This window comes from Canis lupus, chromosome 20 (assembly GCF_048164855.1).
Source record: "Canis lupus baileyi chromosome 20, mCanLup2.hap1, whole genome shotgun sequence".
In the NCBI taxonomy this organism is placed as follows: domain Eukaryota; kingdom Metazoa; phylum Chordata; class Mammalia; order Carnivora; family Canidae; genus Canis; species Canis lupus.
In genome coordinates this window covers 24853406-24867585 of record NC_132857.1, presented here as the reverse complement: position 1 = coordinate 24867585, position 14180 = coordinate 24853406, and the positions used below count along the sequence as shown (strand labels likewise).

Here is a 14180-nt window from a genome sequence, read left to right as displayed (position 1 = left end):
TGTGTGGGACAGAGGTAACCAAAACTGTGTCTCCCTGTTACTTATGGCCCTCATGAGCTGCCCAAACAATCATGAATGTCCAGCAGGATATTTATGGGATTTCCTAAAAAGATATCAATTACCGGAGGAAAGTTTATTTAAAAAAAAGCTGCATTTCTCTTAAGTGAATTTTCTCTTATTTTGAGGAATTATTTTATGCAGGTATCCGGTGCCACCACAGACAGTGCATTGTGACTTGCTCATCTTTAGTGACTTTTGGCTTGTCTGTGTGTACTTGGCTGCTTTCCCCAAATGTTGGCCAGGGCCTTCTGATATAACTGCCATTAATCAGGCAAAAGCAAATACAAACAATGTGAATCTTTTTCCACTTTTAGCCCGTAAATTAAAAGTATAATATCATAAATTTGGGGAAAATTAGACATAAACTGACATATTTATATACATGCTATATCTCACTAAATGAAAATCTAGGCTAGAATTTCTTTTTTAAAAATAATTCTTTTGAATTGATTGTATCTTGCACAATGAAAGCTGAAGTGACCTGAAAATGGCCTACATTCTTTCCCTAGTGTTCTTGTAGGCACCTGAACACACACACACACACAAAAACCAAACCCTAGATTGTGTGGAAATGTTATGTCTTCTTGTGGTTGATTTTCAACTTGATACTTTGCATCATTGCAAGATTAAAAAATTTTTCCTGGAATGTTGATTTAGAATGTTGAGCACTAACTTAGAATTCAGTTTTAAGATTTGAAACACACAGTGCAATTAAGGGGTTTAAAATTCCTGTACTTCATTGTAAGAGACCATTCTTTTATAAATTAGAGTGTTTTGTAAAATAGCAGCCAAAGGACAGGGAGATGGAAAAGGAAAATAGAAAAACAGGAAGAATTATCCTTCTTTGTTCCGTTCGAAAACACACCCAAAAAGAATATTAAGTATAAGTAGTGAGGGAAAAGGCTGACTGTGCCAACTTACTAGCATTGATTAAGCAGTTCAAATGTGTTAATATAGTGATTTTCAGATTGCTGACAAAATGTGTAACACAACAGGAGGAAAAACCCCACAACTGTATTCTCAGTATCCAAACTATTGCTGCCAACATGAAGAAAGACTGTGCATCATATAATATTTTGCTAGACTTAACTGTTGTTTAGGTCTGTGGGGATATATCGATACCTAGAACTATATGCCAGCATGTGAAGGTAAGATCAACTGTGAAGGGCTTCTTCCTTTGCTTAATAAAACTCCTGGAATCTAACAGGGAACTAACCTGGCATCAGATGGCTATATGAGATTTGCAATGCCTTTTTCATAGTAAAGAATCTAAACACATCCAGAGAGTGATTATATAAATATGCAGTTCATATAGGTATATGGTCTACCATATGGTCTACCAGAGTTTCCTAGCAGTTTAAAAATGGTTCCGTAGATAAGAGGGATAGACCTAGAGTCTAGGACTAGAGCTAAAGCTGGAGCTGGAGTGCTTTCCAAGACCACCACCAGTTCTTCCATCCCTGGGAAAAAGGACAGAAAGGGGTGGTTCTGCTTGGCGCATTCAGAGATTTACTTGATTAGGATTCAGTCTGGACTAGACCACCTCATACTTTGACACTCTTAAGTTCTAGTGTTATAATACGTGGCCTCAAATTATTCAGAATCAATGGGACATGGTCAGGGAACCCTTGCATTTCTGTCCCTACTGGTCACCTGCTGTTCACTGTAGAGAGAATTCAGCATTTGCCCAGTTGCCCTCCCAGACAAGAAAAAGTGGTGGACACAGCCAGATCCACACCAACCAGCTTATATCCTATTCTTATGGATTCTTAAATGATGACACATTGATCAAGTTCATGAATATCACTGTTGCACGAAAACAGCAATACCTCTGATACCTGGTACGTTCTAAGAAAAAACATTTGTCATTTAACTTTTCAGAGTTAAAGTCACTGAGGTGGGGTTTTAATAAAGAAAATTAGTACTGTTATAATGTCTACATTATACAGTTTTACAAAGATACTTGATTTCTTTAATACAAATTTAGAGAAAATCTGTAAGTAATGGTGATGATGTGAATCAAAGAGGTAACAAACAGTTCACCGATCTGGAGGGCTTGCCCTGCCTGAACTAGAAGTCTGTTCTTTTTCCTTTTTAAGATTCTATTTATTTATTCATGAGAGACAGAGAGGCAGAGACATAGGCAGAGGGAGAAGCTCCTCCTGTGGGGAGCCCAATGTGGGACTCGATCCCGGGACCCTGGATCATGACCTGAGCCATTGAACCACCAAGGTGCCCCTGGAAGACTTTGTTCTTATGTGTCATATGGATTGTAGACAAGTGATCTGGAGGGCTCGAGTCTGAATCTGCTGCCCTAAATTTGGTAGTGAGTTTAGAATATTTGTTTAATGCAGTTATTTCAAATGAGACAACATTTACAAAGAGATATTAGAACTGTGGTAAAGTTTCTGGAAAAACCATGGAATAAGACAATTTAATGAACAGAATAAATAGTGGGGATTTGGAAAGATCTTTTCGAATCGATAACAAGTGGCAGAGAAAAAGGAGTTACTAATTTTCCTGCTATGTGGAATGAAACCGCACTTTCTGGGATTCACATTTCATATCAGAATTGTTTAACTAGCAAAATGCTGAAATGATTAAATATAAAACCATGAAGTTAAAGCTCGAGAAAACTTTGGTCAGAGATGTTTCTGGAATGAGCCTTCACTTTCGTAGTTGTTTCTGTTCTGTTGGTCAGTGATGAAATGTGCTCTAATCAGCCTAGTAAATTATCCACAAAGGAGGGTTTACTTTGGTGGTTTGAAGGTATCTCCTTTCAGAGCTGTGATGCACAGAGCAGCACATCCCTTAACAGCTCATTTCCTCAGGGATACTAAGCAAGAGCCACACCCAGGAAAAGAGAAAAGTTTAAGATCTCTTCCCTTACTGTGAACCCTTTCCATGTTTAAACACAGATGACTCTCTCATTTGGAGTCTGGCTTAAACTGAACACTGCCACAAAGGCGCTAAATACTTCCTATGCAGAGACCCAGGGTCCATTTTTCACCAGGAAAATAAAAGCTGTCTTTACCAGCATTGTGCTTTGCCCAGATGTGAAACTGAAGCCGAAATGAATGAAACAACCTTATTTTTCCTATGGCAATTTAGATGGAGAACACTGTAATAAGTTGATGTGCAAACAGTATAAATATGTGTTGGTTGCCTATTAGAAACTGCCAAGAGTTCAGGTCTTATTTAGTAAAGCATGGTGTTGCTTTAGGTCTCAACCTGGTCCTTCCTCTGTCTTGGAAGTCCTCCCTGGTCGGCACAGTTATCCAATAATGTTGGGCCTGGGAAGCTGTCTCGTCCTAAGGTTTTTTTTGCATTTTAATTGTTTATTCTAATTTCTATTGATTTGACCATTGCCTTCTGATTTTTTTGTCTTACTTCAGCAGAGTAATGTCAAATGACTATGTAAATATACATATTTCATTTATATAGTTACTTATAAAATAATGTGTTCTTCGGATGTCAAATTGCTGTATCAGCAGAGTTAACTCCTCAGAACAGGTGGGACAGCAGGAAGAGACTAGAGTGAATGGAGAAATTCACTAACTTACTGTGTCTGAGTAAAATGAATATATATCTTTGAAGGACATCATTTCCAACTTTAAAATAAAAACAGAGAAGCCGAATCTAATGTGATTTGACTAGCCCATGTTTTTAAGTTTAGTAGTACCAATTCCTGAAATTTTAAAATTATTAATACAAAAAATAAACATAAAATATTTTAGAAGGTTTTTTGGTCAAAGTTGTATTATATGATAGGCTTTATTTTCCTTGGCATATTATGAAAAAGTCAACAAATAGCTCGGACCAACGGTGTACTTATACTTACTGGTAAATATTTATTAACTAGCTCTGGAAATGGGGTTAGAGAAGTCCTGATTCATAGCATTTGACAATTAACATGATGTAAATACTCCTACATGGGGCCAGTTTCAGACTACCCCTGGGATGTCAATTGGCTTGAAAACCTCTTGAAAGTTTAATAATTAGTTCTTACAATGCATAATGACTCTGCTCCAGCATATTGGCCAAGGATGAATTTATAAAAACTGTAAAATGATCTTCACAGCTTAAGAGTTTGTCAAATCAGTTGTCTAATGTGGACGTGGAACCTCAAATATTCTGTCTTAGGATCCTCCAAATGCCTCTAGAAAAAAATGAAAACATAGTAGGGATAAGAATGGGAAAATTCTACTATATTTGCTCTATTTAGAATCTTACACCAAATATATTGGAAAAGTGTATTAAATGGAATGAATAGTTCCTTAAGCCTTTGAGATAAATAAATGTGTCTCTGAAAATAAAGATTTTAGTATTATTTGTAGCATGTTGTTGGAAGTAGAATATCAATAAATGGCCATGAATAAATAAATGATTTACTGCCCCAGTCACTAAACCTTTTCCTTATATTACTTTTTAATTTATATTCTTGGAGTGTGTCTTCTTTGGTATCCCTTTTCCCTCAAATCAGTTTCTATGCATCAGTGCCAATTTATTTCACCAAAACAAATATCCCTACAAAAACTCTTTATCTGCTAGACTGTTTACAGTGTATAACTAAATGATTTTATTCCCCCCTCCTTCCCACCATTCTTTAAATTAAAAGAATTAGAAGGATGTTGCTAATCCTGTGCCAGAGTTTGGGAATTATATGAAAAATATCCTCTGACTAATCCCACCTTACCTGGAACTATTAATAATTTAGGGAAAAGAGACTTAGTTGTTTAATCTGCCAGAATGAAAAGTTACAAGTAAAAGCTTCTTAACTTTATTCATTCCTTTCATCATCTCAGGCCTGGGTCTCAGAAGGTCTATGTTGATTAAATTCTTTGCTGCTTGAGAATATTTTTAATTGGCAGCTGATAAGGAGTGCTTTCAAATAAATTTATTCTAACATGGTCCTTGGGTGTGACCTTTTCTTTTTAGGAATAGCCAAGAAATAGATTTACTAAAGAACATAATCCAGTAATCTTCACTGAGTTGTCATCTTTTTTTAAAGGGCTTGTATGAGCACTGGGGGTTATATGCAACTGTGAATTATTAAAAACTACATATGAATGCAATGAAACGCCGGGACACCTGCACCCCGATGTTTATAGCAGCAATGGCCACGATAGCCAAACTGTGGAAGGAGCCTCGGTGTCCAACGAAAGATGAATGGATAAAGAAGATGTGGTTTATGTATACAATGGAATATTACTCAGCTATTAGAAATGACAAATACCCACCATTTGCTTCAACGTGGATGGAACTGGAGGGTATTATGCTGAGTGAAGTCAGTCAGTCGGAGAAGGACAAACATTATATGTTCTCATTCATTTGGGGAATATAAATAATACTGAAAGGGAATATAAGGGAAGGGAGAAGAAATGTGTGGGCAATATCAGAAAGGGAGATAGAACGTAAAGACTGCTAACTCTGGGAAACGAACTAGGGGTGGTAGAAGGGGAGGAGGGCGGGGGTGGGAGTGAATGGGTGACGGGCACTGGGGGTTATTCTGTATGTTAGTAAATTGAACACCAATAAAAAAAAACTACATATGAAACTAATGATGTACTATATATTGGCAAATTGAAGTTAAGTAAAAATAGATAGATAGATAGATAGATAGATAGATAGATAGATAGATAGATAGATAGACAGACTTATAGTTTTTAACTTGCCTAGTCCTCTCTCATATGTTCTTGTTTGCTCAAATACAGGAGAAGCATAATGGCAATGCTCTAGAACAATGAAGAAAAAATGAGGTTCTAAAAAGAGTGATTGGATCAGAGAAAATTTAGAAAATGATATTTCTGTTTCCTTGGCTTTAAGAGGCCTAGGTACTCAGATAGGTAAAGCAAGTGGAGGGCTTTGATTTTTTAAAATTTATTTTGTAAAGCCCTGGGGACTCTCCCTTTCCCGAAAACTTAAGGCTCCAGAAGGGTTGCTTTTAACCACACCATGCATGATAATTTTTCTTTCTGCCTCCAAGGAAATTCTTAATCCGTGCTCTTCCTAATCCTTCTGCATTGGCTGTTTGTCAGTTGGAAACATTGACAGGTCTCATTAGTGAGTAGATATTAAAGTAACACATTTGTTCTAAAGAGAAAAACAAGCATATACATGTTACAGAGGTCACCAGTCACACAATGTACTGTTTGGAAATTTCCATTCACTTTTTCTATGTATATAAAGATTAAACTCTGATTCTTTAGGGAACTGTTTTTCAAATTACCCTATTAAAATAAAGCACTTCTGTATCTGTAGCTACTTTGGTGAAAAAAAAAAAAAAGGTTTGCCTCTTGGTGGATGTTAGAAGGAGATCATGATGTACCTACAATGTAAATTTGTTAAAAAGAAGGTAGGGTAAACTGATATACTAAAGTACTAAGTACTCTCCCTACCGTGAAACCTTTGAATCTATATTTTCTCCTGGATACAAACTTCCTGAGAACTTTCTTATCATTGAAGGCTCAAGGACAAGTGTTAAATGAGCTTATCCTTTTTACTTGAATTGAATATATGGGGTACTTAAAACCATAATCTCTATAGTCTAAACCCTTCCCACCAAAACAAGCAGTAAACCAACAAACAAACTACCCATCCAGGGAGATTACTAATCTGGTGGCTGATAGGTTATGTGATTTTGTTGCCTTTAATTTTCTTCCCAGATTTCCTTCTGTAGCATCCCTCTTTATTCTGTAAAGCCTTTTGAATATCTGCTTCTCTCTGAAGTATCATCAATTAATGAAATATTATGTAAGTTGTAACAATTTGATCTTCTCTACTCATATTAGCATTAAGCAACAGGATTCCTGAAGATGGAAAGACTTCCTTTGTCCTCCCTTTAAGGACATCAAAGCTACTTGTGTCTTCCACTTCTCTACCCCCTGATCACCAGGAATATGAGTAAAAAGTAGAAAAAGGACACTCATTTCTAAGAGATTGCTGGTTCCTGATCTGAGCCTTTGCAGACTTCAAAAGAGAAAATACTATAATTGAGAATATTCTTTTAAAGAAGAATGTCTGTTTTCTAGGCTTACCAATAATGGAGATTAAATAATAGAGAGCAAATTAATTCTAAGAAGAATGGTGGAATGATACGAAACAGAAAAAAGAAAGGCAAAGAAATAGTTGCCTTTGTTCTATATATTTGCTTAAATACTTTACAGCTCTGCCCCCAGACTCCTCTCTGATGCTATCAGGGCTAGCAACAGAGCTAGCCTAGGTAGCTATAGGCAGATCAATAATGAAACTCTATTGAAAAACCTCAGAAAGTAATGGGCAAAACCAAACCAAAATTACCCAAACATTTAATCAAGTGAATTTTTCTCAATTTCTGTTCTGAGTAACTATGTCATTACTTAAACAGCGTATTTCTTTCTATCATTAGTGTATGTTTGCTTGCATCTCTCCATTGACTTTAATCTTCAAATATGGTGTTTCTTTAATTTAAAAGGGTTTCAATATTCCCATCCCTTTATTATCAACAGACTTGCTGCTGGGAGAGATGAACTGTTGCCCTAGAAACACTCAAAACCTCAATTTCCCTGGAGCAATATCTCACTAATCTCAGCACTCAAATCACAATGTATTTAGTTAGAGCTTGCTCAGTGAGTACTTGAGGGTTGACTAAATGACTATTAAACTTCTCAGAGCAATCAAAGTAAAAGCTCCAAAGCAGCAGATCACCCATGTTGGAAGACAGCTCCTTCCATTCAGAGATCAGTTTTGTCAAGACCACCTAGAAGACACACAATTACCATTTACTGAGGGTAACTGCAGAATAGTAATCCCATATGTACCATGGATATAACCTATATATAATTTCCTGATACTTCCTAAATGTGGCATTTGGTAAAAAAAAAACAAACAAAACATAGGTAAGTATCCATGTGTACATATGCATGTGCTTGTGTCTGTGTGTTCTCCTTGTGTAGACTCTCTTTGATTTGCTTACCCTCTCACTTGTTGACTACCTTTCTTCTCTTGTTTACCAACTCTCTTGGTAGAAGTTTGGCAATTTAGTTTATGTATCTTGAGGAATGCAGAGAGGACAGATCTAAGGACTTGAGACATATTTCCGAAGTGTTTGATTTCATCAGGACCAGAATAAGATTAGGTGTTTGTAATACAGTTTGACTCAAGGATTAGATCATCTTCTGACAGAAAGAAAGTGGTAAGAAAGTTATAGCTTCAAGATATGCTTGCAAACTAACACATCTGCTCATAAATCATAGTTTCTGGGAGAAGGAAGACCAAAACAAAAGTAAAACAAAAGACATGACACTGTCAACAGCAACAGAAAATAAAAATTTGATTCATAAACCAGGAGTCAGAGATTTTGTAGGATACCAGTAAAATTCCCATGAGTTACCAAGGGAAATGCTATTTCATCAGTTTTGAAATGGCTTTCCACTAGACCATTGACAAGTCCTTCCAATGCCGGCTTCCAGTCTAGCTTAGTGGAACATATTACTCTTCTCTGAAGGTTTGAGGGACTGTGTACGGCATTGCTGTTAATATTCCCATTTCATGTGTGAAACTGGGGTATGAAGGGTTAGTCTGTTTCTCTGGATTTGCACAGCTCTCTGTCTAAAATTTTTTTTTTATTTTTTATTTTTTATTTATTTATGATAGTCACACACAGAGAGAGAGAGAGAGAGTCAGAGACACAGGCAGAGGGAGAAGCAGGCTCCATGCACCGGGAGCCCGACGTGGGATTCGATCCCAGGTCTCCAGGATCGCGCCCTGGGCCAAAGGCAGGCGCTAAACCGCTGCGCCACCCAGGGATCCCTGCACAGCTCTCTGAAGCAAGAATATCCAGAGGAATTACAGAAGTATGACTATATTGAAGCCTATTTTAAAAATGGTATACTATTTTGAAACATAAGTTAATTGGAAATTTGGGCTGTTATCAATTATAGTTTAACTTGAATGTCTGAAAATAATTCATAAGTAGCCTTTACTTTCTATAATTGAGGTTTCCATGTAAGATATGTTTTATTTATAACATGCTACACATTATTTTTTACATGGTTACTAACCGTGCACCTTTTGAAATAGTTATGATTTTAAAAATGAAAATTCTGAAAGGTCTATTTCTATGCCTTCTATGCCTCGGAAAATATTTGAATACTCTTGCTGTGTCATTTAATTTTGTATTGACCCCAGCTGCTGGTTGCAATCTATTTTTTTCCAGCCAGTGGCCATCAAGATGCCTTTCTAAGGTGCCTCAAATCCATATTTTATTTTATTTAAGATTTATGCTTTCAAAGGTGATCATCCACTTTAAAAATAAGAAACACCAAAAATAAATAAAGATACTAAGTCCTTTATTCCATTGAATATTCAAGCTAGAGGGAGTGTGTCAGGTCCTGCAGTCAGGGCTCCTCATCTTCTCTTTTTTAAAGATAAGGATGCTAAGCCTAGTGAGATGGTGCAGCTTGCCAAGACCACACAGCTAGTTAAGGAGGAGCCAGCACTGGAGCCCACATCTCTTGGCTTGCAGTTGAGACCTTCCCCACTGTATTTCAAGGAGACCATATTTAGCAAAGATTAAAATGCTGAAATTTTCTCTCCACATCTGTATTTTTCAGTAAATCAATCTTGGACATGAATCATACTCACCATTTCCAGTGTTTATCTGAAAAGTCCTAGAGCTCTGAACATTTTGGGGTTTACCTTTCATTAGCTACAGTGAAAATAGTGAAAGAGCCAGTCCCACCTCCTGTCCTGAATATACTGTTCCTCTCTGATATATTGGGTTTGCAGCTGCTTTTTGAGCCTCTCTCTTAAACACCATCCTCTTTACCCTATTGAAGAGTTATTGGGAATTTGGGAATCAACTGAAATATTTCAGTTTACAACAATGTAATTTAATGTTCACCATTCAAAATCAGAAACATAATGATACTCATTTATAGTCTGCCTTCCCTCTGGCTATTATTAATAATTTAAATAATGTTAAGATAGTGTTTCAAAGGAACATTTCAATTTTCACCATATGTGCTTAGGGGGATCCCTGGGTGGCTCAGCGGTTGAGCATCTACCTTCAGCCCAGGGTGTGATCCTGGAGACCTGGGATTGAGTCCTGCGTCAGGCTTCCTGCATGGAGCCTGCTTCTGCCTCTGTCTTCCTCTCTGTCTCTCATGAATAAATAAATTAAAAAAAGAAAGAAATGCCTGATTCGAGGGATTTTGCTTTTTCAACCAGTAGGAAGTGCATTAAGTGAAGTATTTGTATCTGCTTTACTTCCCTTGAGGACCAGAATAATAGTAATCACATTTTTCCTGAGTGCTTACAAACTGCCAGTTCTGGGAATAAACACTTTATGTGCATCATCTTATTGAATTCTTATGGCTACCCTGTGAGATGGTTATTATGGACTCCATTTTACAGATGAAGTAACTGAGGCTAAGGGATTAAGATCACAAAGTTGATCAATGGCAGAACTGTGGAAAAATCCAAGCAGTCTCAATTCAGGTCCCAGCTCTGTTGCAGAATATATAACCCTCTGGGGAGGGGACAGCTTCCTAGTCCCAACATTATTTGGTTGCCTCTGTGATCATGGCTGACCTCTGGGAGGGGGTAATGATCAGGTTGAGACTGAAGAAACATCATGGAATAGTGGTTGAACCCCTGGGCTCTAGACAAACAGTGTGCTGAAGCTGGCATCCCTGCTTTGCTACCTACCAGGCTTTAGTTACCCTGTCTCTATAGTGAGGAAAATATTACTACACATATCTGTAGGTCTGCTGTGAGCACGGGACAAGGTAATCCATGGAAAATATTTTACACAATGCTGGGCATGTCATACACACTCAGGAAAACTTAGCTATACTTACACTTGACTGATAACAAAACAAATGAATTCCTAGCCCATTGTCCATATCTCCAAACCATAAAAATACCCCATGAAAAAGGAAGATCTGAAGAGTGGTCTGGGGGCTCTGGGTGAGAGCTTTCATTCTTCTTTGAATAGCTCAGATGTCATTAAGGCTTTCTCACAAGAAAGTAAAGCAGCCAGGCAGCAGTTAACGATATGATAACACGCGAAAACAAGACAAAGCATCAACCGGACATGGCCCTAACCTTGGAAAAGTCGAAGAAGAGACTATGTAGCCAGGGATACTGTGAACAGAGGTGCACACGGGTATTACAAAGTGCACTGTTGTTGGGAGTGAGGCATGGGGTCTTGGGTAGAGACTAAGGAAGTACTATATGATAGCATCCTGGAGATGATAAAGCACTTGTTATGTGAAACACATGAGGCAGACCTGTTGTTGAGTCAAAGAAGCTGTTTTCTGCACCTAGGATATTTAATATGGCAATTTCTGGGATAGGAGTTGCAAAATAAATGCACAGATCTTTCCTAGCACCAATGAAGGTTTTGGGCTAAAGCATAGAATGGGATGGGAGTGGTTGGGCAGGGTAAAAACCTAGTGTGAAGAGTCCTAAAGAATGTGGTTTAAGTATGGTTTAGATTCAAGGTAATTAGCAAACTACCAGAGGTTCAAAGAAGAGTTTATGGTCTGTGTTTCTCTTTCTCCCTCTTTCCCTCTTTCTCCCCCTCCCTCTACCCCACCACACTTCCTGGATTCTCTATCTGGAATACCTCTCTATCCATCCCCTCCCCATTCCCCTCCTGTTTGCTTAAACTAACTCCCAAAGTCTTCAGGTCTCAGTGTTAGGTCTTTCTGAAAAAGCCATCCCTGACCATAGACTGGTTAGGTCTTTTCCTGTGTGTACTACTAATATCCTCCTCTTACCCCTGTGAAGTTTGTTTTCTTTATGTAGTGCTTTGTAACAAATCACCACAAATGTAGCAGCTTAAAACAACAAAATTTCTTTTCTCACAGTTTTTGTGCCTTAGGTATCCTGGACACTCTGCTCAGGAACTAAGGCTAAGATCAGGATGTTGGCCAGCTGTGTCTTCATCTGGAGACTTGACCAGGGAAAATTAGGCTTCCAGGCTTCCTTAGCTTGTTGGAAGAATTTGTTTCCTTGCAGCTGTCGAACTGAAGTTCCTATTTCTTTCATAGCTGTAGGTTGGGACCTACTCTCAACTCAAGTCCTTACCATGTGGCCCTCTACAACACGGTGTTGTGGCACTTCAGGGCCAGCAGGGAATCTGCTAAAATAGGAGCTTATGTAACATTAAATCATCATGGAAGTGACTTTCCCATCATATTCACAAATTCTGCCCATACTTAAGCGGGAAGGGATCATACTGTGTGTGTAGACCAAGGGTAGGGGATCTAGGGAGTCATCTCAAAATTCTGCCGTTTTTGCTTTATGACTGAGACATCAGTCATCTCAAAATATCCTTTATCACATTGCATTATAATTGCCAAATTGCTGAGATCCCTGAAGTACTATCTCTTGGTGGACCTGGCTTGTGTTTTGCATAGTACTTGGCAGATATTGGACTCTCACTAGATACTTGCTCAGTCACTTAATAAATGTTGACAGTTGAGTTTGGGTGGTAGAAACCATGAAGGTCAAAGGAGAAAAAAAAAACCTTAATAACCAATATGTTCAGTAGAGTCCTAGGTGAAAAAATGTTTCTGAATGGCAATGAAGGAGGACAGAGAAATTTTGAACTAAATCTGGAATCCTCAGAATCTATTAATGAGGTGTTATGGAGCAAGAATTTTCTGTTCCCTAGTAGGTTATTCTAGGTGGGTTAAAATCAACTTGACATGAGACAGATTAATAGAAGAAAATAAAATTTAATTTCCTACATATGGAGAATCCACACAGTCGGAAATACCAAAGATAGTCAAACCAAGGGAGGTATATATAAGTCATTCTGAACTAAGAAAAAAGAGATAGGGATCTGGTACTTCAAAGGGAAGGAATGCAATTCTCAGGAAGACATAAGAGGATTGATGTTTGGTAAACTGTTGTTTATCACTCAGAAACAGTGGGACAGAAAGGACTTTGATCAAACAGGCCCTGCTATGTTCTTTCCTGTCTATGGTATCTAGTTTGTAGTGTACTGTAGTTAGCTCTGATGATAGCTCTCTTCCTGGAGCAGGGTGTCTATCTAAAGTATTTTTAGTCAGTTGTGGGGGAGATGAACTTTTCCTGAATCTTCTACATTTTGATTGCATTTTAACTCAAAGTAGCCATCCATCCTGGGGTGGTCTGCCTTTTGGCCCCTAAGAAGATGGTACCAGCATTGTGGTGATGGGGAAACTTGACACTGTATTTTTCGAGGTGGTGATTGAGTGATACTCAGTCAACACTGTTTGGTTGATTATGATGCATGGGGTGTTGAATAAGTAAGAATGAACAGTTCCCACTAATTTGCTGAAGTGTGGGAGGCCGTCCATGATAATCATTGCTTAAAAAAATATTTTAGCTTTTCCTCTGATCGAGGCACAGGATAAATACTATTGAAGAGTATCGGGGCTCAACCAAGAAAATATAGGAAATTTAAAGTAGGGAATTGGTTTACTCAGTGATGGGAATGATGAGAAGACAAAGAAGGGAGCGTTAGAATAACCAGAGATCAGTAGCCCCAGGAAGCTTCTACCATCTAGGGTTCTAGGTCATTCTAGGGAGGAGGTGATCACATAGGAGCTTGGAGGTCAGGGTTATGGAATTCATATGATAAAGGAAAACAAAACACAAAAAAGAATCAATACTTATAATGTGCCTACCAAGTAAGAAAAAGACAACTAACCAAATAGAAAAGTAAGCAAAGGTATTAGCAATTCACACAGTAAAATAAGATAATATAGTTCAGTTTTCATAAAGCAAGACATTAAACAACAGTCCTCCATGGATGATTTCTGAAATGGAGAGAAATGTGAAAGGTTGCATAAATGGCTGGCTTCTTACATTGGTTACTGGAAGGGAGGAGTGTGGAGCGTGGGACGGAGGACTAGGGAACAGGAAAATAAAAGAAAAAGGAGTACACAAGAAAAGTTTAAAGAACACATTCAGCATATACATGGTCCCATTCATGTAAAATAATTGACATATAAAAAAATAATAATAATTGACATATATGTCTATGTATAGGTCTGTGTATATACTACTTCCACCGCTCCCACCCAAGTCCAAACATCAGCTCTTCCCCTGGATTCCCTTTAGAATCTTCTTTCTCATTTCCC

General features: G+C 37.9%; 1 long non-coding RNA gene across 2 annotated transcripts in view; it reads left to right on the top strand.

Moving 5' to 3' along the window:
- The window catches only part of LOC140612073 (uncharacterized), a 35293-nt gene extending 25884 nt beyond the window's left edge, over window positions 1-9409 (top strand). Inside the window, exon 3 of one of the 2 annotated variants that reach the window (XR_012013388.1) lies at window positions 8695-9409. This is a non-coding gene — a long non-coding RNA (uncharacterized lncRNA). Of the gene's footprint in view, window positions 1-5071; window positions 5463-8694 lie in introns of those variants that run through there. The other variant, XR_012013389.1, reaches the window with a different exon arrangement.
- Window positions 9410-14180: the final 4771 nt, after the last annotated feature.